Source organism: Hyaena hyaena, unplaced genomic scaffold (assembly GCF_003009895.1).
Source record: "Hyaena hyaena isolate Hyena2069 unplaced genomic scaffold, ASM300989v1 scaffold_31, whole genome shotgun sequence".
Taxonomy (NCBI): domain Eukaryota; kingdom Metazoa; phylum Chordata; class Mammalia; order Carnivora; family Hyaenidae; genus Hyaena; species Hyaena hyaena.
This window is the reverse complement of record NW_024080664.1, coordinates 1,727,088-1,753,641: the sequence shown is the minus strand read 5'-3', so window position 1 is coordinate 1,753,641 and position 26,554 is coordinate 1,727,088. Positions and strand designations below refer to the sequence as shown.

General features: G+C 51.7%; 1 protein-coding gene and 1 long non-coding RNA gene across 7 annotated transcripts in view; one reads left to right on the top strand and one right to left on the bottom strand.

The window, feature by feature from the left end:
• Positions 1-6,371, bottom strand: part of HDAC4 (histone deacetylase 4) — a 281,399-nt gene extending 275,028 nt beyond the window's left edge. For 4 of the 6 annotated variants that reach the window (XM_039228574.1, XM_039228577.1, XM_039228579.1 and 1 more), the window contains exon 1: positions 6,297-6,363. The gene's annotated coding sequence lies outside the window, so the exon portion shown is untranslated. Of the gene's footprint in view, positions 1-6,296 lie in introns of all 6 variants that reach the window. The other 2 variants (XM_039228580.1, XM_039228576.1) reach the window with 2 other exon arrangements.
• A 488-nt stretch (positions 6,372-6,859) lies between these two features.
• Positions 6,860-21,762, top strand: LOC120229521. The gene is made up of 3 exons (XR_005527761.1): positions 6,860-6,926; positions 18,798-18,991; positions 21,279-21,762. It is a non-coding gene; the product is annotated as an uncharacterized LOC120229521 (long non-coding RNA).
• Positions 21,763-26,554: the final 4,792 nt, after the last annotated feature.

Sequence of the window (26,554 nt, the reverse complement as noted above, 5' to 3'; positions counted from 1 at the left end):
CCCCCCCCCCCCCCCCCGGGAAGGCCAGCTCTTCGGGCCATAAGAACTGATTTATTGTTTCAGGCTCAAACTTCAGTCCAACAAAAGCACTTGACTCACGCGGACAGAATACCTCATAAACGATAGTAAACGAGCACAGCCTGACACCCACAGTTTTAAACAGAGCAGACCGCGAGATGTGTACATGCTGCCTCGTACTGAGGTATCGCATGAAAATAATGAGGTTAAGAAAGAAACGACTTAAATAATGTCATTAATTCCGACATGGGACAAACGGGGAAACGTCATTAATAAAAGCAGCGGCTGGCCCTCTGGGACACCGGGGCCCCGGACGACCCGGCCGAGGACGAGCCGTGCGCACAGGCCGCAGCCCCGCACGGCGGCCCACGTGCCTCTTCACTGCGTCACCAGAACCCACTTCACTTGTATTTACGGCATCCACTTAAAAGCATGTAATCTCCAAATCAGGACCAAGCAGCTTCCAGACTGAGGCAGGGAGGAAGCGGGCGATTCCAGAGCAGGGCAGGAGCAGAGATGCCGTGAGGCCCAAGGCCAGTCCCCGTCCAGGCTGTGCACCCAGGCCGGCGCCGCGCCCCCGAGCCCTCACAGAGCACCTCCAACACCAGGACCGGGCGCACGGAGCAGGTGTGCAGCCCGCAGAGCCCCTGGCGCCCCCACTAGTGGGAGGACACTGGGCTTCCAATGTCCCAGCGAGCTACTGACTCCACCACTGGACCCTGGCAGCAAGGGATCAAAGGATGCTGGGCGGGGCGCTCGGACGGCTCAGTCAGTTAAGCACCTGACCTTGGCTCAGATTATGATCTCAGGCTTGCGAGTTCGAGCCCCGCGTCGGGCTCTGTGCTGACAGCTCAGGGCCTGGAGCTGCTTCAGATTCTCTGTCTCCCTCTCTCTCTGCCCCTCCCCTACCTGTGGTCTCTCTCTCTCTCTCTCAAAAATAAACGAACATTTAAAAAATTTTTTCATAAAGAAAAAGTTTTTTAAAAAAGGATGTTGGGCTTACGTGTAACAGGGGAGCAAACGTCACCATGTACCAGCACAGGTGAGGGTCCAGGAAGAGGGAGATGAAGAAAGGCAGTGCCTAGAACCACCAAGTGTGGACAAAGTATCCAGGTCAAAAGGCGGCTTGCAGAGCACAGCAGGTGGAAAGGCTGAAGCTCAGGGAACACGACAGGTATCAGGTGAGGCCAGGAAAACAGAGGCCAGGGTCCGGCAGGCCTTTCAGGGCCCCGAGAACAATGGGACGCAGTAACCGGCCTGGAGGGATGAAGGGGACAGATCGACAGAGGCCGCTGAGGGTACCAGTCACAGCACGGACTGTACCAGAGCGGCCCAGATGCAGGAGGCCAGCTCCCCTAGAGGGGAGCTTACCGCCGAGTCGGAGAACCAAATCCCCTAAATTCTTCTAATGCTAAGCATGCTTATCAACGGCCCAAGGACTTGGTTTTTCTCCTTTATAACCAAGTTGAAGAGGGTTTTTCTCACCAGTGGAAATACCAGGGTAAAAGAAATAAAAGGTATTACTATTAAAAATACATGCTCAGAGCAAAAATGTATACAACACCAACACTAAAGCATCACCAGTACCACTTTAGAGACCCAAGTAGGTAAGTAGATAGATAGATACAGAGATTGATAGATACATAAATACATACATACATAGATAAGTAGATACAGAGATAGATACATAGATGATTGATAGATAGATACATACATACATACATGAGTCCTGCTCAGGACCTCCCTGCTTAATACACTGCACACTTCTGATCTGCAAGCCTGTGTGCACATATCCCAAGGAAGAAAATACCAAAGTGTTTTTAGGAAGCATCTCCTTGATAAACCATGGAGCGACGACCTTCCGCACGCACCTGGATGCCTAAGCACTTCTCACATTCTTTCCTAAGAATCGACGGTCCCCACAGACACAATTGCTGGGTCAGAGACATGACCGTTTACGTTTTTGACACACAAAACTTTTCTGGAGGGTAATGAAGTAATTAATTTGCTCCCCAGAGAACAAATAATAGGAATGACCGACACCTACCTAGTGCTCACTGTGTACCAAGCCCTGTTCTAAGCAATTTCCACATAATAACTTATTTCGATTTCACAAAAACCTTATTAAGATAGGAGCTACTGTCATCGCCACCAAGGGGGGTTATCAAACAGCTTTCGCTGATGGAATGGGCGTAAATGAAATCCTTCACCTAAAATTCTCTCTTAACAAAGCTAAGCTTTTACATTAGCTACTGTGATTTGTATTATTTATAGGCTTTGCTCATCTTACAATAGAGATGCTCACTCTTTTCTTATTCGTTTGCAAAAGCTCTTTACATATTGGCTATTATGCTCACGGTAGGCACATCTTGTTACCTATTTTTTCTCTCATTGTCTCTTAACCTCACTTATGGAATCTTAAGCCAAAAAGTTTTCTTTCATTCTTACACTGTTATATCTGTCAACATTTTATCTTTAAGGTTTCTGGCGTGGTGTTACAGTAAGAATAAATTACATTAGTGGCTTTTCAAAGTTTTTGATCTTTAGAATGCTTTCTTCCAATAAAATCTTCCAACGCAATCCTGGCAGACAAAACAATCAAGGCCAAAGTGCATTGGCTGGAATGGATGTGGAGCACAGGGTGCCCTCTACCAACATCACCAGCCCCCAGGCAGGCTCAGATCTTAAGCATGGGCTATACCCACTGCCGGCCAACAAGACTGTGAAGATCCCTTCCAGTCCTACAATGCCACACACATACGCACACACACATGCACATGCCAGCGGACAGCACAAGGAAGCCAGAACGACTTCCTGGACCCTACCAAAGCTCGGGCTTCAGCTCCAGCAACAGCCAACACAACACCAAACCCAAAAGAGACCCCAAACTGTCATTTTCTCGTAGACGCTATGCCTTCCCAGAAGCCTCGACAATGCTGAACTTCCACTTCAAGACCACCGCTGACCTAGAAGCAGAGGCATGGACGAAAAGAGGGAATCCGCGTCTGGGACCTGACTCAGCTACGGGTACCGGATGCTCCATCCTCCAATCTCGGGTTCCTCCTCTGCAAAATGGGTACAGGAACAGCTACTTCATGAGGAAGGTGCCCTTACGCCCATGCCTGAGAATGTTAGCTAGCAGTCTATGTCACAACCGCCAGGGAACGTTCTTGTTTCCACACCCACTGATGCAGAGCAGAGGCTCTGTCCCGGGTGTCACATGGAGGGTCACAAGTAGGGGCCACCTGTGTAGGGCCCTGGACCACTTTCCATTTCCAGAAAATGCAGCAAGAGAAAAGGCATTCAAGCGGCTACAGATGCCACAGCCCACCCCGCACCCCTAAACAGACCCCAAGAAGAGAAAACTGATCTTAGGAAGAGAACTCACAGATCTTCCTTCAGGACATTTTTTCCCCCAAAGGAAACGCTCTGTAAGCATATGTTGCAAAGGTCTGTTAAAGGCGGCACCAATTCCGACACGCAACCCTTTGGTTTAAACCTTTAAACCCTTTGGTTTAAACCAAAGGAGGCTACACCTTCCTCTAAGGTCAAGACCAACAACAGCCTCGAACCCATGCAGACTGTCTGACATTGAAACAAAGGCCCCTCCCAACTTGACGCCTGCCCCCCACCACACCATCAGTGGAAGGCTGACCCCAAAGGGGCAAGGGGCTCAGGCCGCGGAGCTGAGGCCTCCGCACACGCCGAGGCTGGGCCGGCCCTTTCCCCCAGCTGTGGGCATCGATGCTGGTCCAGGAGCCCGAGCCTGCCCACAGCCTGTCGTCCGCGGCCTCCGGGCCAGCAGCTGCCTCTCATTCTGTGCGTCTTCCTCGCTCCCTGCATCAGGTATTAATCTAGTACCCGGGGCAGCTTCTGAGCGATGAAAGCCCAGCCGTTTTCAATAGAGAACGGTATGGATGGATTCTACAGGAGTGATGAAATGCTGCCTCTGCTCTGGCAATTAAGACGGCACAAAGTCGCCTTTCCCCTGGTGCCACCCCCAACATCAAAGGATGAGAAATTCAAAGCCATTCATGCTGCACTGAAGCCTCACAATGAAGCTGGAAAATGGAAGTCGATTACTGGGCATAAATATGCAGTAGTTAAAAGGAAAGTTATAACGAAATTAAACGGCAGCAACCCCACAACGTGTTCTGGAAACTTCCAGAACTACAGTGCCCCCAGGAAACGCCAAGAGGGGCACCCTTACAAAGCAGGTCTCTGGCCGCGGAAAGTCAAGGTCTCGCTCCAGCTGCACACCGACAGGGGGGCCAGGCTGCTCTGTCGGCCTTGCTGCCCTAACGGCCCCCGAGGCCTCGGAGAGCGTGGCATTTGGAGTTTGATTTTGCGTGGCTGTGAAGCTGCTGACCACAGAACATTCTGGCTCAGGGCTGCTGAGACCACATCTGTCCTTGGTCCGGAGGCCTACAGTAGTCCACAGTCATCCCTCCCCCCCAGCCCTACATCGCCCCCCCTCCCCAGCCCCAGGGCTCCCCCAGAGGCACTCGGGCCGCCAGCTTCCAGAAGGGACTAACCCTAAAGAGGGCAGTGTTACATCTTCCTGCTGCATAAATCCTGCTTCTTTTCTGATTGATTACCGCTCTCTTTAGGAGAGTATTTGATCTTTAAAATAAAAGCCCAGAACACAGAAAGCTATAGAAGTCTTACAATGTGTCAGGGTGTGTGGTTTTAAGGCAGGAAAATACTTCCCTCCCACACAAATGTGAATTCTGGGGAAAGACGCCACAGACCCAAGGGAGGAGAGTATCTGGGAAGGCTTGATTCACCTTAAAAATAGATAATTGAACACAGATTTTAAAAATCTCAGGAGCTACCTGGGGGGGGTTGGGGGGGTGTTAAATCTCGCCTATTTTGGATTTCCAAAACTCCATTCTGATGAAACTTCTCTAACGGGGTGGCATTTTGCATTTCCAATTATAATGGAGTAATTGTGTTGCCATAGTTACCGCAAAATTCTGCAATAACTTTTGTTGCTTCGTAATTGCTGTAGTGTATATTTGTGTACAAGCAGTTGAGTTTTCCTAATTCAATGCCTCTTCCTCTCCCCGATCCCCACTGACAGCCACCTTTCCTGGCTCAATTCTGAAACCACATCAGTTTCACAGGACGATCCCTGACATAATGCACGGAATTATCAGAAGCAATTAAAACTCCAGGCAGCCTCGATCGTATTGCAAAAGAAAAAGTGAAACCAGGCCAAGGTGCAAACCCACCAGCATCGCCCCGATCTTTCTTGCTGGGCTGGCGCTGGGTGAGGGCTGTTTACATGTTTACTCCCAGGCCCTCCATGCTTAGGTGGTTTTTGGGAATAAACAGAAAAGCCTGAGTAGAGGAAAGAGAGGAAGCAGAGTAACTGCCCAGGCCCCTTCCTCCCTCACCGGGGGCAGGCATAACTGCTCTCAGCAAGCAATTAGGTAGGTCTCTACAGTAATGCAATTAAGATTTAGTTAAGAAAGTCATTAGTTTTAAAATAACTTAAGTTTAATTTCTGCAACGCTTTATTTGAAAATTGTGTCACAGCAGGTCAATTTACAACATGCAATAAAGAAAACACTCATATCAGCTGCTGCAAGTTATTACAAATTTTTGATGTGCATTAAGTGAGTACACTGGGTTCCACCCCCGGCCTTTCCAACTGATACGCACGGTCTCGTGCTGTAACAGTGTCAAATATTTCAACGTTAAATGTAAATACGAGATAATTTGCTCATAATCCCGCGGCGTGTTTTTGCAACGCCGGGAAACGCGGCTCACACCATCTGGGCAGGACCGGGCCACAGCTCGGCCCGTGGAATCCTGCGGGCACCCTCCCGGGGGCGCGGGCAGCACCCCCACCCCGCCCGTCACGGACCGGGGCACCCGCGCCGCGAGCCCCGGGGAGGGACGTTTTTCTGCAAACTCACAGCCCTGGACAAAGTTACATAAACGGCGCCCGCCCGGCCCCGGGCGCCCCCGGCCCACCTGCCGCGGGCTCGGCCTGGGCGGGCGCCGGGCGCGTGCTCCCCCCCCACCCCCGGAGGCCAGCGGGCCGTCCTGGCCCGGCCTCGGCGGCCGCTCCGGAAAACCCACGGGCGGGCGCCACTCGCGGCCTGGCGCACGGGGCCGGGCCGGGGAGCGGACCCGGGCGTCCACCTGCCGGGCCGGCGGCGGCGGCGGCGGCGGCGGGGGGCGTGGGGCCGGCGGCCCGCGGGCTGGGAGGGGGGAGCGGACGGGGGGGCGGACAATGGCCCGCGGGCCGGGGCCGGGGCTGCGCTTACCGCGGCGGCGGCGGCGGCGACGGGGCGGGCGCTCTAGCCCCGCGCGGGCGCTCCGAGCCGCATCTCCTCAGCCTGCGCCGCCACCACCACCACCACCACCACCGCCGCCGGCGGCGGGCGGGCGGGCGGGCGCTCGGGCGGCGGCGACAGCGAGGACGCGGCCGCGGCGCGCCGGGCCCAGGCTGCTGAGGCGGCGGCGGCGCGGGCGGGCGCTCGGGCGCGGGCGGCGGCGGGGACGGTGCTCCGCGGCGGCGGCCCCACAACCTCCCCTCCTCATTCACAAAAAATTGACCCACGTTGAACCATGATGCCGCTCCCCCCTCCAGCACGGAGCCGGGCGCTGATAGGCCACGCCCGACGCCCGTCAGCCGACCCGGCCCCGCCCCCCAGCCGGCGGCTCTGCAGCCATTGGCCGCGACAGCCTTGCATCACCTCCCCTCCCTGGCCCCTCCCTCCTGCCCGATTTCTAACGAAGAGCTCGTCAATTACGGTTCGGCCCCGCCCTCCGGCCGCCCTCCCCGGCCGCCCGGCCGTCCTTCCATTGGTCCAGTGGGGCCCCGGGCACCGCCCCGCGTGCTCCCGCCCCTCGTCCCGCGGCGGCCAACCGCTAGGCCAGACGCCGTACAAACGGTAGGGATGCTCCACCTCTGCCCGCCTTCCCGCACACGTCCCGGACCCTGGTGGCTGCTCGAGCTGCCAATCCTGGGGGGCGGGGCTACCAAAGGACGCTCCAGGCGCCAGCCGCTGGGCGCTTCGCGGTTGAGAAAACGCAGGGAGTCGGGCGGCTTGTGATTGTTTACGTGGGCCCTGGCCCCGGCGAGCTCCGCCCGGCAGTCCCGAAGAGCTGTTCCGTGCCGGCCTAGTTATCGGGACAGCGCTCCTAGCGGGCGCCCCCTTGGGCGCGGGCTGAAGCAGGGGGCCGCTCGGGCCTGGCCGCGGCCTCCATCTTGGGTACTGGCGGCGGTCACGTGGTGTGGCGTGCTCCGGGAGACGCACGGGCGGCGCGGGGGGCGAGTGCGCAGGCGCGGCGGGCCCCGCCCTGCCCCGCGGCGGGAACGCGGCCTGGGGGCGGGGGGCGCTGGCTGGCGGCTGTTCCCCGACGGGCGGGGAGTGAGCCCGCACGGTGGTCCCGGTCCGCCTTTCCGCGCCCAGTGCTCGGCGCTGCCGGCTGCCGGGTCGGCGTGGTCGGGGCCGTGTCTCGTGGCCGCTCCGTGCCCCTCAGGCCCCGCAGACCCCGCGGACGGCCCCCTGCGACCGCCCCCGGCCTGTGCCCCCCGCTGCAGGGTCCTCGCCCTGCGGCCTGCGTGCCCCTCCCGCCCTCCGGAGCGGCGACTGTGGCCCGCGGGAGGGAGCGCCTGCGGCGAGCGTGCGGGCGCGCGCGGGCGGCCTGGCGGGAGGGCCGGGGGTCGTGAGCAGGGCGCTCCCTCCCACCCAAGCGCGGCGCGCAGTCCGCAGCCTGCCTGACGGTGGGGTTTGCTCCGTAACACTTCGCACCCGGCACGGTGTCTCTCAGCCCAAACGAGGGACTGAAAAGGCTTGAGATCTTCACCCAGTGTCGTTAAATATGTTGTCTCATCGCTGGAACAGCTTCTTTCCTAGAAAGCAGGCTCAGGGAGAGCACGCACCTGAGCGCAGGGGTTCTCCCCCGCCGCCGCCACCGTGCCCTTGCCGGCCAGGCGCCCCTAACGACCCCGGACTCGCTTCACACCGCGGTGCGCGTGAGGACACGCAGGCGGGGCCGGAGGGCCGGGCCCTACCTGCCTCGACCACCTGGCCGTGACCGAAGAAAAGTCCGCGGCGAAATCGCCGGGGGGGATTCGGTCCGCGGAAGGCACCTGCTGCGTTAGGGCAGAGGGTCGGCCCGCAGTGCCCGCCGTTGGCCGCCCCGGTGCCCATCACCGTCCAGCGGAGCCGCACATGCGCTCACTCCTCCGCTGACCCCCGTCCTTTCCGGGTTTTACGGCCCAGACGTTCTTCCAGGAGAGAAAATCAGAAGCGTTTCTGTCTTAATGAAAATTAATGCTTTGTGGTATTATTTTATTTGTAGTGTTAAGAAGCTTTGGGGGTCTTTTTCCCCCTGTCGACTCTCCAGAACTTAAAATCAGAAAACAGGTCAGTCTGATGATCAAGTTTAGAATAATCCTAGAGGCAAATAGGTGCAGCCTGGCGGAGAGTCCGTGACAACGCCGGCCGGCGGGCAGCTGGCAGAGCCCTGTGACTGCTTGTTTTGAGGGCCTTTCTTTTTAGAAATGAACAGAGATTCATTTTAAGGTTCTTGCTTGACGCCTGGAGGAAAAACCTGTAGAATTTTCAAAATGAAAGTGCTCAATTTCATAATATTTTAAGCATCTTGAAATAATAAGTAATGGTTAGGAAACCTTGGGCATTTTAAGTAGAAATGCCCGTCCTAAGATAGCAAATGAATGGTGGGTTGCAGAATTGTAAAACAGCAGGCATAGCTGAAGATCTCCACTAGTGACCGGCAAGAGGTACACTTATCGAATGTTCTCTTCGTGTAAGATGCAACAACCAGTGGCTGAGTTCCATTCAGATAAAAATTAAGTTACAAAGTTACTTCACGGATCACTAAAAGCGTACAATAATCAGGAAATGCAGGGGGAATGGGTACAAGTCTAGTAAAATTAATTTCACGAGTACAAAATGAGAGTTACATGCCTGAAGGAACCGTCACCTGGAAGAGTTCTGGGCTGTAACCCAAGGCGGGACTGATTAAAAGGGAGAACTGCCTTCAGAGGGATGAGTAGCCGCATTGTGGTGCGCCAGTGAGCCTCACCTCCAGTCCTGAGCGCTCCGGAAGAGTGAGGCCAGAACCCCACTCGCCTTTTCTGAAGAAGAACGTGGGAGTGTGCGCTCGGCCTCGGAGGGAATGTCTGGTGAAGGAGACGGCTCACGCCTGGTGAGGATTAGGATGGCAGAGTTCCGCACAAGGAAAGGAAGGTCTCTTAACACTGAAGCCGGGAAGGCAGGTGGAAAACAGTCCAAACTCATACGGATTTGTTTCAGGAAGAACATGAATGCCAGAGTAAAGAAAGGGAAACAGATCCTTCTCCCATCAAAAATAGAGACAACTCTGAAGACTCAGAAAATAAAAAGAAAAAACTCTAGAAGTTGAGTAAGGTGGCCAATTATAAACATATAACAACAAGAAGAAAACCCAATAGCTTTCAGATGTACAATCAATAGTTATAAATGCCACTAGTTATCAAGTTTTGCCATACAGCAGGCACTGTGGTTAGCATTGTATATGCATTAGAAAAACATGATGGGAAGTTCCCAGTCACATCAGCAAAAGAACATTTTGAAGATCAAACTGTAGGGGCACCTGGGTGGCTCATTGGGTTGAGCATCCGACTTCGACTCAGGTCATGATCTCACGGTCCATGGGTTCGAGCCCCGCGTCGGGCTCTGTGCTGATAGCTCAGGGCCTGGAGCCTGTTTCGGATTCTGTGTCTCCCTCTCTCTCTGACCTTCCCCTGCTCATGCTGTCTCTCTCTCAGAAATAAAAAACGTTAAAAAAAATTTTTTTTTAAAAAGACTGAACTGTAACGTTAAGCCCCAGTGGAACTTCGTGGGACTTGACAAATGGTTGAATGGCCCACTGGGAAGAATAAACATTGGAGACCAGTCAAAAAGAAGAGTAATGGGGAAGAAAGTGCTCCCAGAAAACAGAATCCACTACCGAGACTCCATAATGGAAACAACATAGTACTGGCTGAGATGCATGGAAAGTCCTAGAAAGTAAAGAAACATCCCCAAGCAAACAAAAGCTGAGATGCGTAGTCTGTCTGTCCCAGCTCCTGGCCAGCAGCCTTCCAGGCCGGTCAGTGCCTGTGTCGTGGCAATTGGCAGGTATTTGGAACATTACACCCTGTAAGGATTTAAATATAAAGGCAGCTTTTCAAATCAGAAAACAATGTGGTTGGGCACCTGCTTATCAGCTGAAGAGAAGAGTATAAAAGCTGGGTTCCTGCCTCATCAGATGAAGGTTCAAGTATTAAACAAGAAAAGGCATGAAAGTACTAAGAAAAATCTGTTGGTGGGCATTTCCGTAGGATTATAGAAGAGAACACTGCCACCAATTGTGAAGGGAATCACTGACAAATTTGACTATGCTTCAGTTAAAATTTGGGGTAAGATCAGCAAAGAAAGAGATATATTTCAACTGTGGCCTATTTGTGCAAAGGAATATTACTCAACAATTGAAGAGAATGAGCTGCTGAGACACATGAATGACCGTCAAAAAATACCCTACAATTCCCACATGAAAACAATATACCGTGACTCCGTTAATATGAAATTCAGGCGCCAGCATGAAGGATCCACAGGGATAGAAATCAGAAGTCTGGTTCCCTTCAAGGATGGGGGTGAGGGAAAACCGGCAAAGAGAACTTTTCAGGCCGAGGAAATGGTTCATATCCTGATTGGGGTGGGGAGTAAACAGGTGTCTGAACTCACTGAATTCAAGAGTTGTGCCTTTCACGGGGAGATTTTACCTCAAAAGAAAACAACAAGGGAGGCAGTAACTGCCCCTGTTTGGGGGACAGGGGTGGAACCTCCTTGTGCATCCAAAATATAAATAAATGTAAAAGACAAATGACTGGGGCATCTCATGTTGCATAAAGGCTGAATCTCCTTCACAGTGAGGGGGCTTTCAAAGCTGGCACGAAGCAAGCATCGCAAGAACAGAGTCGTGAACAGCAAACACAAAAGGAGAATTGCCCAATAAACATGACAGAATGTTCCATTCCCCGATAATAAGGAAACACAACACTCTATCTATTTGATAAAAGCATTATGTGGAGAAGTAAACACTAACACACATTAACAGTGTCAACTCGTAGAAACTTTTAGACAGCTACGGAAGTAGACACATAAATCCTTAACGTTTTGCATGTTTTCTCACCTAATGATTTCACTTCTAGAACTTCCTTATTTCCGGTGAAATAGATAACCGACATTGGTAAAGATCTAGCTAAAAGATTCACAGCAACAATGATTGGAAGATACATTAATTAATTCGTGCACATATCTATTCTGGAGGTGGGAATATCTATCTCCAAGCTTCCAAAAATAGGGGATTTAATGTTATGGAAAGAAATCCACTTAGAGTTTTAAGTGAAAAGGAAAACTATAAAACATCATTACAGCACGGCACCGTCTTTATAAATGAATACATTTATAGACACAGAAAAGACAGGAAGACGCCCATCAGAATGTTCCCAGGGCTTCTTTCTGAGTCTGCGGGAGCCGAGACACCATTGTTCACTTTTTGCTCAGCCTGGCGTTCTCAATTCCCCAGTGAACGTGGGTTACTTTTGTATAAAAGAGAAATCTCTAAAGGGATATGAAATCAAGGAAGCTTTGGGGCGAGTAGCTGAGGGGCTCAGCCGGCCTGTCCCTGAGGCGCTACCCTGTCTCAGACGGAGGCTGCGAAGACACCCGGGGCAGAAGCAGGGGAGCAGCCTCTGTGAACCTCCGTTGGGCTGGGATCCTCAGGGCGGTGGAGCTGACCTTGACTGGGCAGACAGTCAAAACCTGCCAAAGGGGACGGGCTTGTTTGTTTTGTTTTTCATCTCTTTTGTTTTTTGAGATAGAGTGTTGAGGTCATCTGCCCCGCCCGCCCCGTGGGAAGTAGCTGAAGTCCTGGAGGACTTCAGGAGCCTGGGGAGGGGGCCGGGGTGTGGGCAGGAGGGGAGATGTGGCAAGTGGCTGAGAAAGGGGGCCACGCCTGGAGGCCAGGGTGCCTGGAAAGCTCAGGGAAGCAGCAAACAGAGTGAGTGAGAAATGCGCAGTAACTTTGAGTGTGCTGGTGTTTTGAGGAATTTAACTGAAAACGCCTTAGCCTGGGTGCCGCGCGGCGGGGTCTGACACGGGTCTCGGGGCCAGCAGCTGCAGGAGTGTGATCCCCCGGCAGGAGCGAAGGCGTGGCATGCCAGGGCCGGTGGCCAGGCCGGGGGGGGGGGGGGGGGGGGGGGGGGGGGGGGGGAGCCAATGGAAGGCCGTGTTGCCAGTTGGCCAGAACTGTCCACCCCGGGGGAAGGGGGGGCAGTGACTCAGGGTTACCATGCAGGCGAGAGAAGTCCCCACACTTGCAGGTCCGGCAAGCACAAGTCCCAAGATGGTTCTGGGAGCACCCTACCCTGAGCATCAGAGACGGTTCAGGCAGGAGACCAAAGGCTGAGGGGGGAGCCCTGGCGTGGGGGGGACCTGCGAGCCTATAGCAGTGGCTGGGATGGGAGCCTGGGAGCTGCCCCCCTCCCGCCCCCCAGAGAACTCCAAGGCCGAGCCAGGCATGCAGGCAGCCGGGAGGTTCAGGGTCACCTGCCATCCTGGTGACATTGTTTGTAGCAGCCCCTCAGGCCCAAGGGTGTCTGGGCGCGGATGATACCCCACGTGGTCACCCTGCCGACGTGAACAGTGAGGAGGGGGATCCAGGAGCCCGGATGGGAACTGTGAGGGAAGGATTTTAGTTTCTCCCAGGGCAGGGACTCCTGCACGGCAGTGGCCACGGAAAAGGAGCGTGCGGTGGCCTGAGATGGCCCCACAGGACACCCCAGAGGATGGAAGCTCCACACCGTCCCTAACACGTGGGCCTGGGGCAAGGGGCTCGGGGAGGGCACACGTCACACTCCTAATACCGTAGAAAGAGCAAATCAAGCCAACAGACCGTTCCATCAAATATGTCCTGGGTGTCCCCCCTGACACACTTACTCCGTAACTGGAATTTCAAGTCATCCCCCCTTCCCTTGCCAGAGGGGAGCCTTTGCCCTGGCTTGTCCCCTCTCTCTTCCCGCTGCCAAACACCTGAAGGCACTTTCCTCCCACACCCTGGACACACCAGCCCACTGCACTTGGCCTCCTTCAGCAGAGCAGGACTGAGGAAGGGGCCCTGCGTGGGTCCAGGAAATGGGTTCTGGCCACTTGGACAGGGACTCAGGGGCTCCAGCTGTGCAGAGCAGAACCTTGAACAGGGAGCACGAGCCCCAGACTTCTCACCAGGGAAAGGATACGCTGGGGGGGGGGCGCTGGAGAGCATGAGCCCAGGCCAGGGGTGCTCTTGCTCAGGTCTAAGGGAGGTGCCGGAAAGCCCAGGCAGAAGAAACCTTAACCAGGAGAAGACTCGAAAGGGTAAGAGGGGAGTGTCTGTACAGATACAGACATGCTTCTAGGTGTGGGGCAGGAGGTGAGGACGGCACCTTGTTTTATAATACATGGTCACAGCTGAGAAACAGGCCAAGACAGGCTAGTGGTAACACCAGCTGGCAGCACTGAATGTTCCTGCTGTGAGCCCTGCGTGTTGGAAACGGCTTTGGGGGTTCCCGAGATGGGAGCCGAGCAGGGGTACACAATGGGCTGCTGAGTAGTGCCAGGGACCCAGCCAGAGTCACAGGCAGTCCCATTGTAATGGTACAAGACCCCGTGGTCTGTTTTTTCTGGTAGTGCTCAGAAGCCTAGGTGCAAAGGACCCGTATTTTTGGATGATGCAAGATTGGTGGCTGGGATGACCTCAGGGTGCTGGCCACAGTAGTGGGTGTGACTTGTCAGGGGTGCAGGCCAGCTGGGGCAGGAAAGGGAGATGGAGAGCAGAAGGGTAGAAGGGAGGCATGGGGGTTTCAGTGAGATGCATCAGCCGGCTCAGGGAAAGGGACCGAAGGAGGTTGTGGAAGACGGCGATCACCTGCAGCCTAAGATTTCAGGAATGGAGGTCAGGGCCAAGTGCAGGGCTCTGGCAAAGTGGCTGACTGGTCCACCTGAAAACATGCTCATTAGAAAAGACCTAGGAACACACCTAAAAGGTAGCACTTTTAAAACACACGGCTGAGCATACAAGGAAGAAAGGGAAACCCTAGAGGCCAAATCTGAGAAGAAAACAAAGATTAGAACATGCTAGACTGCACACTTAGGAGGAAGACATTACCAGGAGTGGGTTTCATGCCCGGCTGGAGAGCTGGGTCGGGGGCTTCTGCATGAGAGGTTCTCAGGCGTGGCATCTTTGTGGGAGGATGGACTAGAAAGAAACCTGCCCCTTGGAGCATACACAAGGAAGAGCTTTCCTGTCCACCTTGGCTCTCAGGGTGGTGGGGCGAGGCCCCCCCGGGAACTTGTTACAGGGCTCGCCCTCGGATTTGAGTGCATACGACCTCTAGGATCTAGGGATCCTCAGGCCAACAAAGTCACATCGAGAGCCGTCCAGGTATGGGATACTCTTGGGGCGCCCGGCAGAAGCCAACAGCTCTAATGAGGGAAACACCCACAGCCCACGGATAAAGCCTCACTCTAAATGAGCGTATAACCTAAAACGATAAAACCCGAAATAAGTACTTCACCGTGGGCAAAAGTCAGCAGATAGGTAAAGAACAGGATGGTATCTTCTCCCCACCGCCCCCCAGAAACTGAGAGAATATAAACAAGTTTACACACATATGCTAGAAATGTCTAAGGAAGTTAAGGAAGAATTGGATATGTAGCAAAAGAATAAGGCACTAGGGGAAAAGAAGATGAATTTTTTAAAAAAAACAAACAAAACCTCTAGACGTGAAGAACATAGCCATTAAACTTAAAAATGCAGTGAGAAAGATCAGACCATAGAAACAACAGAAAAGGTTATTCACGAATTGGAAGACAGATCTGGGGAAAGTATGCAACTGGGGACCAGAGGCAGGGAGGCAGAAGCTGACATCCCCAGGAGAGGGGTGGCTGCACCGGGGCCCTGAGCCCATCTTCACCGCCCGAGGGGGCCCCAGCCCCAGATGCTGCAAGAGTTGTCTGCTACTGGCTCACGGCTGCCTCCTTCTCCAGAGCGCTGTCCTTCGTCAAAGGGAGTCATCTCACCTGCAAATGCTTGGGAGAGTACCCCTCCCCTCCCGGGGAGGCCTCCAGGGATGTCTGACTGACAGGGCTAGACGACACCAAGCCCCCGAGGTAGGAGGCATCTTCTGAGCCCCCATGGGACAGGGCTGAACCAAGGCCTGAGTCTAGGTCTAACTTGCCTGGTTCCTCCCCAAACCCTTCCTGCTGACTCCCACTTCTGAGAGCAACCCCTCAATAAATAGTGTGCACAAGAATCCTCACCTCCAGCTCTCTTCCCGGGGCATCTGATCTAAACAAGGCATCTCAGGAGAAGACAATGGAGGAACCGCATAGGAGTTCTTCCTACCAAAACACATCTGTCTCCCTGTGGATTGGCAGGGTTTGCAGACCTACCCCGTGGTCATTTCCTCAGTCCTCGGGTATGGATGTTATCAATTCATGGTACACATTAATATTATTTTTGTGGCCTAGTGTGGGGCCTTGGCCAGTGGTCGTAACTGTTTCATATCTGCCTGGAAAAAGATGTGTTTGCTAATTTAAGAGTTCAGAATTCTTTCAATATGTGAACATTAGTTTCAGCTTGGGATGGATGAACTCAGCAGACACCAGAGCCCCTGCTTTTATTCCCTCACCTGTGGGGTAACAGTTATCACGGTAGGAAACGCCAAGAGGAACGCCTCACAACATGCCCCCACTGCCCTGGCCAAGATAATAAGTCAGCTGCAAGAAAACGCTGAGCAGAGAAATTGTAAATGTGCAAGCAAACCCAAGCTCATGCTAAGTATGAGCTGTAGCAAACAGTGGTGCAAAATAAAATAATGGATGTTTCCTGGTGTATAATAACAAGGTGGAGCTGGTAAGGCAGCAGGGAACATTGGAGTTTGAGCATGTTAAGATCCTTGTATTATGTGAGAATTTAACTTTAGATTTTGTTAAGCAAAAAGTACTTGCTACAAATTTTGAAGACAGTACTAAAAGACTTGAAATAGAACGGACAGCTTCCATGGCAGTGAGGAGCAGGGGCAGAGAAGGGAAGGAAAGATGGAAAGAAAAACCATCAGTATGATAGAAGGTAGGGAAGAAAAAGAAAAGAAACATGGAAAGAGAAGATGAAACAGAAAATCCAGAATAACACTGAGAACTAAGCCTAAATAGATCAGTTATCACAATGAATATAAACGGACTAAATTTTCCAATTAAAGGTAGATTGTCAGTTGGGTTTAAAAGTACAATCTATCTTCCTACTGTTCATAAATGATAGCCCTAAACATGAAAAGTTATAGTCCACAGGGGCAAAAAATGATGTTCTAGGTCAACACTAATCAAAGGAAGCCCCTGCTACTATAAAATCAGTTAAAATCGACTGTAAGGAAAGAATGCATTAGAGACAAAGGTGGTCACTACGTAATGGCAAGAGGGACAATCCATCAAGGAGATATAACATTTTAAACTTTTTTTGCATCTTGTAGTTTAGACTCATAACAATGTAAAGCAAAAATTTGAAAAGTTCCCAGAAGAAATGTATAAACACACTAGTGGAAAATACTAGTCTTTCAGTAACCAATATACAAGATTTTCATCATAAAATTAACAAGTCTATACTAATGTTCACATACTGAAAAAATTCTGCACTCTGTAGTTAACAAACACCAACTATGTAGAACATTTCCAAACGCTGGCCATGGCCACTTTCTAGTCCACAAAGCAAATCTCTATGCATTCCAAAGAATCAGTACCAAACCTATCACCTTCTTTTACCAAGATGTGATCGAGTTAGAAAACAACTACAAAATGGGGCGCCTGGGTGGCTCAGTCAGTTAAGTGTCTGACTTCAGCTCAGATCATGATCTTACAGCTTGTGAGTTCAAGGCCTGCACTGGGCTCTGTGCTGAGAGCTCAGACCCTGGAGCCTGCTTTGGATTCTGTGTCTCCTTCTCTCTCTCTGCCCCTTCCCCACTGGTGCTCTGTCTCTTCCTCTCTTTCTTTCAAAAATAAACATTTTTAGGGGCGCCTGGGTGGCTTAGTTGGTTAAGCGTCTGACTTTCACTTAGGTCATGATCTCACGGTTCGTGGGTTCGAGCCCCGCGTCGGGCTCTGTGCTGACTGCCAGCTCGGAGCCTGGAGCCTGTTTCAGTCTGTGACTCCCTCTCTCTCTGACCCTCCCCTGCTCATGCTGTCTCTCTCTCTCTCTCCTAGAAATAAATAAAAAAAAAAAACATAAAAAAAAAAAAAACATTTTTAAAAATTAAAAAAAAGAAAAGAAAACAATTACAAAAAGTTAACTCCAAGAACATCTATAGGCAAACTATTAGAACTAATAAGAATTAATAATAAGAATTATTTCAAAATTCATTGTGTCCCTAAGGCTAGCTGGAAACATTCAGAACTGTAAAGATATTACTGTTAATGCAAAAAGCCTCATGATACTTATGGATCTATCTAACAAAAGTGATATAGATTAATGGAAATAATTATGAAACTTTATTGAAAGATATTATAAAGGAACCCATATAACTGGAAACATACACCAAATTTCATCAGTTCTGAAATACGCATTTTTTTTTTACATTAACATCTCAGAAATCGGACATGTCTGAAAATTGACAGTGCCTTAGCTGTATCTTAGGTCACTGATCACTTGGCAACACTTTTTCTTTCTTTGTACCACATAAAATAACAGTGAACTTTTTACACAATGCCACCTTGTATTCAATTTACCATGTTCTTGGATGGGAAGACTCAAACTTGTAAAACTGGCCTTTCTCACCAATGTGTTTTATAACTTCGATGAAATTTTTGGCAAGTTGCTTCTGAAAAATCATTGAAAAGCAAAGAGCCCAGGGTAGGCAAGGCCATGTTGATAAGTACATTGTGGTTAGGGAAAGTGTATTTACCAGGGGTCAAGATCTCTTCCAAACTTCAGGAAGACAGAGTTTGCATTACAAAGCAGAGAACATGTACTACTAAATAACCAATGCTTGGACAAATAGTTAACAACACTGAAAAAAAGAAAAAAACAAATCCTGTGTCATGAAATGCATAAATATGCCAGAAAAAAATCTATATGTGAAAAGCAAAACTTTAAAGTTTTAGAAGTGTATATGGGATGGATAGTTTTATGATCTGTGGAAGGACTTATTTTTTAAAATTTTTAATGTTTTTATTTATTTTTGAGAGAGACAAAACTCAAGCAGGGGAGGGGCAGAGAGAGAGGGAGACACAGAATCTGAAGCAGCTCCAGGTTCGGAGCTGTCAGCACAGAGCCCGATGTGGAGCTTGAACTCCTGAATCACAAGATCATGACCTGAGCCGAAGTGGGACTTTCAACCGACTGAGCCACCCGGGCCTTCCTGGAAGGAACACAAAAGGCATTAACATGAAGGAAAATATTAACAAATCTGACATCATAGTTCAACAGGCGTAACCATTAGGGAAATGCACGTTAACCTGCAATGAGATGGCTTCACACCTGTCTGAGTGGCTAACGTGAGAACCGGCGAAAACAATAGGCACCGGTGAGGATGCAGAGCGACTGTAAGTCTCATGTGTGGCTGTGGGAACGCAAAATGGAGCAGCCATTCCAGAGCACGGTTTTACCATTTTTCCCCAAAGGTAAACATACACTTATCATATGACCTGCACTCTTACTCAGATGTTTTCACCCTACAGAAATGAAAACGTATGCTCACATGAAAATCTATACAAAAAAACTTACAGCACTTCCACTCCTCAGACCCAAAAACTGGAGACAACCCATTCCTACAATTGAATGAATGAACAAAGCAATGGTACCTTCACACAGTGGGATCCTACACAACAAAACGGGATGAGCTCTTGTGGATGCGCAACGTGCATGAGCACAGGTGAGCTCATTAATCTTTCTAGTTTTCTGTAAGCTTGAAATATTTAATAGTGAGGCACAAAATAAACTACGCATGTGCATATGTGATAAAATTACGGAGGATACTTTAAAGGGCGGAACGTTTCTCTTTCAAGATTTTAGCGGTAGTTAAGCACCGAGTGGCTATTCGTTCAATACTGGTCTCCCACATTAGACAAGGAGCAATCTAGCGCTAGGTCCCCTGTCCGCTGCTGTCCTTTGTCCACTTGCACAGCTCCTGGCGCCCCATAAATATGAGTTGCATGAACAACATCACTTCCGTGATCCAGAAAAGCAAGGGTTGTATATTATTTTTAAGCCATATTTAGGAACGTTACCGGTTGTGCCACTGAAACTCACCATCGTTTGTTTCCTTCATAGCAGTCTTAAGAGTTAAAATTTATACACGCTGCTGGAGTAATTTATTATTATTTCTTTTATTTTAGAGAGAGAGCATAAGAGCATGCATATGAGCAGGGGAGAGGCAGAGAGAGAGAGAGAAAGAGAGAGAGAGAATTCCAATTTCATGCTCAGCAGGGAGCCCAGTGTGGGGCTCAATCCCATGACCCTGGGATCATGACCTGAGCTGAAATCGATAGTTGGACGTTCAAATGACTGTGCCACCCAGGCGCCCCTGAAGTCAGTTATTTCTGTATGAAAATCAAATTACATTTTCACTAACAAGCAGTTTCTACTTTTAGACACAAAAGAAATTCAAAGGATAGTTCAAAGGAATATATAAACACAGGCAAATAGTTAACTTTGCTTTTCAAGTGACCATGACGCATTTCGTTATTTTTGTTTAGAAGGAAAGAACATGAGAGATAGAGTTTTATTATGATTCTGCTTTTAAGTGAAAGAGGGGCGGCTGAGCGGCTCAGTGGTTTAGCGGCCGGCTCTTGATTTTGGTTCAGGTCATGATCCCAGGCTGATGGGCTTGAAAGTTGGGCTCCTCACTGAGCGTGGAGCCTGCTTGAGATTCTCTCTCTGCCTCTGCCCCTCCCCCACTCGCGCCTTCAACCCCTCTCTCTCTTTGTCTCAAAAAAGAAAATATTCTTTATTCTGTGAATCTTTTCAACATTTGACCCCCAAAATATTGCCATCACTTATAACTTAGACTGATTAGCAGGCCCGTCTCTCGTAATTTAGACGTCTGTGCAGTTGCTTTGTACAGAGCACCCAGGGGGCTCTTCTCTCGTTGAATGTCCGTGACAGCCTTGCCCTAAAGGTGCTTATTCAAGGTACCCGCGAGGGCCAGGCAACTGGGGGCAGGAGACACTGCCCGAGGACACGTGTGGGAATTCCGTGCGGGTAGGAGGAGGGGTAGGGGGACACATCTGTCCCGTGTTCACTGCTGTGGCCCCAGCGCTCAGCATACCGCCCAGCTCGCGGCAGGCACATGGAGCATCTGCTGGGGAGGATCATTCAAGAAACATCTATTAAGAGACGATGGTAGAGGGGCGCCTGGGTGGCTCAGTCGATTAAGCATCCAACTTCAGCTCAGGTCATGATCTCCATTCGTGGGTCCAAGCCCCACATCAGGCTCTGTGCTGATGTCTCAGCCTGTTTCAGATTCTGTGTCTCACTCTCTCTCTGGCCCTTCCCCACTCATTCTCTGTCTCTCAAAACTGAATAAATGCTAAAAAATTAAAAAAGAGAGAGATGATGGTAGAGACTGCACTCAGGTCTAGCTGATTCGAAGCATTCGCTTTTTGTTTGTTTGTTTGCTTTTTAATCAGCGCCATAAATCTAGCTCTTTCTCTTTCTAAAACCCCAACCCGTTAGGTATTTTCTTCCTAAACTGTTCTAGGAGAATAGGAATAATTAAATGGTCTTTCCTTTATTGAAGTGAAAACTCACTCTCTGCTCCATACACCATAGGTAGGAACCATTCAGAAATGGTTCCCCCTTCTGCCGGATGCCCAGCGGGGAGCCCATCGGTGGGGGGGGGGGTCTGTGTGGGGCCTCCAGTCCCTACACGAGCCTCCAGCCTCCGTCCCGTCCCAGCCCCGCAGTGTGAGACCCACTGAGCACGCTTCACAGCCACCCTGCGCTGCTACAGAAACACAACAATAGGGCATCTGATTTTTAATTTTAATTTTATTTTTTCCCCACTAAAATATTCAAGTGAGAAACATTTGGAGATTTATATTCAGGGCACAAGACCAAATGGCGTCTGAAGCATTTCTTTGTTACATGTAATTAATTTTTCTTGGCTTTTTTTCTCCTTCATGACAAAGCCAGATCTGTACCATTGATCCTATTTATAGGTGAATATTTCTCTTCCCCGAAGATTCTCAGCAACAGTCAGTGCGATGCCCGGGGGAGAGCATGGGTCTGCTTCCCGTCCGTCCAGTCTTCATATCGTCCGATGGAGATGCCACCTGACTCAGGCACTCTGAGTTACTGGTGTGGATTTTTAAAAACAAACAAACAACAGAGAAGCAAACAACCAAACAACCGCCCTCACTTGGCCTCTGTCTTACCGAGTGAGACTGACTATGTGATTTCAAAGGGTCAAGTAAGAGCACCCTCCCTTCCCGAGGGGGTGATGCGGGTGGGAGCGGGGGAGGGGGGAGGCACAAGGAAAGTATTGCTTCTGTCTTTTCCTTGTGTTTTTCTAGAAGAAAAGCCTCTTTGCTTCGTATATACATATACACACAGAAACCACCCCACAATTAGAATCTCAAGAACTGCAGGAAAGAAAACTTAGAGAGAATGTTATTTTTCCAATAAAAGATAGATGTGATCTGGCCCCTGGGTGTTGGTTTTAAGTGGAGATATTGACTTCCAGCTGACTGATGAGTGGAACATCTTTCTCCTGAAATATTGATAGTAGATTACACGAAACCACAAACTATCTCCATAAAGCACATCATTTCTAATCCTAATGGTGTTTTCTTTCCTCTGGATGACTGCTACATTCATGATATGATGGCTTTATTCTATCTTGGGGAAAAACTTTTTACCATACTGCTAAATTAACTTGTCAAAAGGCTTCAAACTTCGGAAGCTTTTACAGCTCAATTCAATGCTATTATTCAAGATTGAATGGGAAGGGCCATGGACTGTAAAAGCTTGCAAAAAATAAATTTCACAGGCTTTCACAGACTGAGTGAAATACTTACCTTTTGTCCAGGTTGTATATCTTTATTGGGGAGTCTCAGAATAGCTGCATTTTGCCTATAAATCCACACTCTTGCCCTAAAAGACTGCGTGTTTTGTCTGTTGCCCTTGAAGGTCCTATGCAGTGCATGTCCTCTTGATCACAATTCATCCCCACAGAGCACGATGGGGACTGGAGTGCTCTCCAAAACATGGGGCAGAAGGGAAGACAAAGGCTGCCAGCGCCCAGAATGATCCTTGAATTTTTTTACTTCTTTTATTCTCAAAACAGATTCACAAGGGATTTCATAGCCAATTACCGCTCACAAATGCAAGCCAATGGTGGCGGTACTTTCCAAGAGCTACGTCCGGATCGGGGAGGTGGGGGGCGGGGGTGGGGGGGAGGCACATAAAGGAATGGCAGCAACTGATGTCAGCGCTCTAACTGAGACGGGGCCATTTGGAACACCAGGGGAGGCACAAATGTCCTACGTGGAATGGAGTCTCCGTGCCAGACTCCAGAATGCTCAGACCACCAGGTAGTCTGGGCGGTGCCACGGCCACGCGTCGATCCATTGGCCTCACGCCGTTGTAGCCCATGCCTGACATTGAGCAAGCCTGTGCTGTACACCTGGGCATGAAGCAGTTCTAGCAGTAGGATCGGAAAATGTGTGGTCTGACTTGCCCTTCCTTTGACACAGAGCCTCCGTTTTCCCCAAATCGCTTCTCCAGCAAATGCCGCCCGTGGATGCTGGGATTATTTGAGTGCTCTGAGGTGCTTGGTAACGATGGGGCCGTTACCCTGTAGTCTAGTGGAGTAAGATTTCTAAGATGTCTTCAATCTGTAAAAACTGATGTCAATGCCAACTCAAAATGCTGAAGGTACTCATTAAAAGAAACCGTAGAGATGTGCGTGCCTCTACCCGAGGAGATGGCAACATGGCTGGAAGGCAGCGTGCGTACCCAGACACCTCCATCTTTCTCGTGTGTAAAGGCAACTTGAAACGCCTTGCCTCCCATAAAACCTTGCTCCCTCAACCGAAAGAAATCTTTTGTGGAGCTTTTTTTGGAACGTAGCATTATTTTCTTTCACGCCCAGCAATTCCAATGGAGTGTAATGGTTGTTTGCATGCATGCTTTCCTGCTCTCAGACTAAATGTCTGTGGGTCCAATGGTGTCATCCGTCTTTCCCTCTCCCAACACCTTCCCAATAGCCCACACCCACCGTGAACCTCTGGGAGCATGTGCTTTGGGAAGCTCGTCCAGTGGGCATCTGGGTGGCCCGAGAGTCAGGAAATCTCTTGGGGTTTCAGAGAAGTGCCAGGAAGGCTCACGACATCGGATGGGAACTGGGCTTCAGTGGACAGGTGTGGCTGAAACACTTGCCCCGGAGAGGAGGCCCCAAACGTCTGGGTCGGGGAGGAGAGCGCAGGGCTGGCTCTGATGACAGTACCCAGACCCAGCTTCGCAGGGCGCATGGCTGTGCAACAGCACTGGGTTTCCAGCCCCAGAGGAGGGGCCAGGTGCACCCTGCTACGGGAGTGTTCCGTCCTGGGGAGTCCCACCTGGGCACCCCCCCTCTTCTGATTCCCAGCCCCCTTCGTGGCCATTTCACAGGGCTCCTGCTCCCATGGGGACTGGGCTCTGATCTGGCATCTTTCTTGATCTCTCAGTTCTTCTTGAATGTCAAGCTCAACCGGACATGATCCACTGGGAGGGAGGATGGGCACGCTGGTGAATTTTTGGAAACAGGAGTGTCACAGTGAAGGTGATCACTTGGGAAGCCTTCTTACAGCTATTCTGTTACTGCGCCCAGTAGGAGTCCTACGCCTCTCGCTGAGTGTAGACGGCACCGGAGGAGGAGAAGAAGAACTTACATTTACGAGCCTCTACTGTCCACCTGGCTCCGTGTTTGGCATTTCACATATGGGGCACGTGACTCTTCGCTGCAACCCTCAATCGCTCTATATTATTATCCCCTTTCCAGAGAGGAAGACCGAATACTCAGAGAGTCTGAACAGCTTCCCAAAGTCACACAGCTAAAAAGCCAGGGCCAGTGTGGGCCTGCTACTAGCCAGCTCCTGAGGGCTTTTCCCGCACACCACTACCTTCCTACAGCTACCCGCGGCTGGAAAACACAGCCCCTGGGGGCGTGAGGCCAGATCTGGGCATATGATGACCTGGGCTCAAAGTGAAAGAGGAGTTTTTGACTTACCAGACACTTAGATACTGAAAGTTTTGTGGGATTTTTGTTTGTTTGTTTGTTTTTCCCAGTAGAGGTGTCCTGGGAAACTAGAAATGTGACTTGCTGTCCTCCTAAGAATGTTAACTTTGGCAAAGCACGCTTGTGGACACGTACAGTGCAGGGAAGTCGGCGAACTTGCTGGGAAGGGTCGCATGTGCCCCTGACTGCATCTGCTCGGCTGGCGTCCCCCTGTCAGTCACAAGAACACGCGCAATCCTACAGAGGAGGCAACGCCAACCAGGAAGCAAAAGCAATCGCTTAAAAACGCTCCCGGTATTTTGAAGAGGATGCAATCCTTGAGATTATACAAAGCGGAATATGAGCCAAGAAAGAGGACAGGACAACACTACCAAACAGGTAAAGAGGGTTCGTGTAAGTGTGTATGGACACATGAATAGACAGCCCGGAGTTATTTCCTTCAGAAGTCGTCTCAAGAGCGGCCTTGACCGTGGTCAGCTCTGCCCCTGTGACTGCCCCTGGCTGTGGGGAGCTCCAGAGGGCCAGCACCGTCCCTGCCAGGGACTGGCCCGTCAGGGGGTGCTCTCCGAGGGTGCGAAATACACAACTCACAGATCTCAGAGGCTCAGCCAAGGGGCTGCGCGCCTCAAATTCTCCCGGGGCCCCGGGGTTTCCACCCACAGCACTACCGTGAGCCCCCTGAGAGCCGCTGCTGGGACGAGAGGGTCCCCTGCTGGAGACTGAGTGACCCCAGGTCCCCGCTCGGGGGCTATGAGCCTGCCAGGGAGAGGGGCTGCTGGGCCCGGGCACAGGGTCCAACCTGGTGGAAAATGACTTTTTTTTAAGTGTTTTTAAAAGAGAGAGAATGAGATCCAGAAGCATTATTTGTGAGACTAAGACCAAGGCTGAGGTCTCGAAGGAGAAAAAGTTTATGTCACAGAGGGAATTTTATTTTTATTTATAATTTTTAAAAATATTTATTTTTGAGAGACAGAGAGAGACAGCATGAGCAGGGGAGGGTCAGAGAGAGAGGGAGTCACAGACTGAAGCAGCTCCAGGCTCTGAGCTGGCAGTCAGCACAGAGCCCGACGCGGGGCTCGAACCCACGAACCGTGAGATCATGACCTGAGCCGAAGTCGGACACTTAACCGACTAAGCCACCCAGGCGCCCCATCAGAGGTAATTTTAGAGAAAGGAGAGCGAGACGGTTTTGAGAACACTAAGGAGCTGCTTGTTAGCGAAAATGAGGATTTTACCAGAGGCCGCCCGGCGACTTGCGGGGGAGCGTCCGGAGGCGCAGGCCGCCGCGCGGGGTAAGGAAGCCGCTGCCCCCGTTTCGGTGACCGTTTGAACAGGGAGAGGAGCCGCCATCGGCCAGCTGGCCTGTCCCTGCGGCGGCCGCGCAGCGCCGCCGATCTCCGAGCTGGAGCGAGAGGGGCTGAAGGTGGCGGCTCACTCGGCGGCCTGTCCCGTGAGGAGCCGACGGAGCAGAAACGCGGCGTTCGCTCGGAGGCCTCCGGGTAACCGCCAGAGACTCGGGGAGACGCCTGCGCGATGGCACCGCGGGGCGTCTCTGGACGAGACGGGAGGGACCCCACCGGCCCCAGCAGGAGTTGCAGTTTGCTGAGCAGTCTGGGCTTGCGGGGTCCAGACCGCAGACACCCCGGGCCTCGCGCCGGCGTCCCTGCTCAGCCGCCCAGGCACGGGGCGGCCGTGCTGTCGCGAGGGCGCCCGGCTTCCGGTGCTCCCGCCCGCCCGGGGGCGCCCGCGCCTGCCCCGTCTGGGTGCCCGGGCAGTACTGACGCCTTTCCGCTGCGGCTCCCAAGGGACGAGGTCGAGACACGAGCTCAGCTCGTGGCACCAGCACCAGCTTTGGGAAACGGAGTTTCACAGCCGGTGCCCGCGTGCGAAGGCCAAGCCTTCGGCGATCCCGCCCCTTCCGCGCCGGCCGTGGTCGTGCTCTCCCTCAGCGCTGCGCTCCGGGCCGCTGTCCCCACGCGGGGCCGCCGCCCCCGCCCCCGGGCACGGCCCTCGCTGGGGTCCCGGCCTCCGCAGCGCTGGCCGGCCGGTCAGCCCCGTCCTACGGCCTGAGATGCGGCCCCTGGACAGCCTCTCTGTGACCTCCCTCCGTCCCCCGTGCCGCTGGCTTCAGTCAATTCCTGCGCTTCACCCCCTCGCACTCGGGCTTTCCGGAGCCGCGGCTGTGCCGGGTGCAGGGACCGGGGGGGGGGGGGGGGG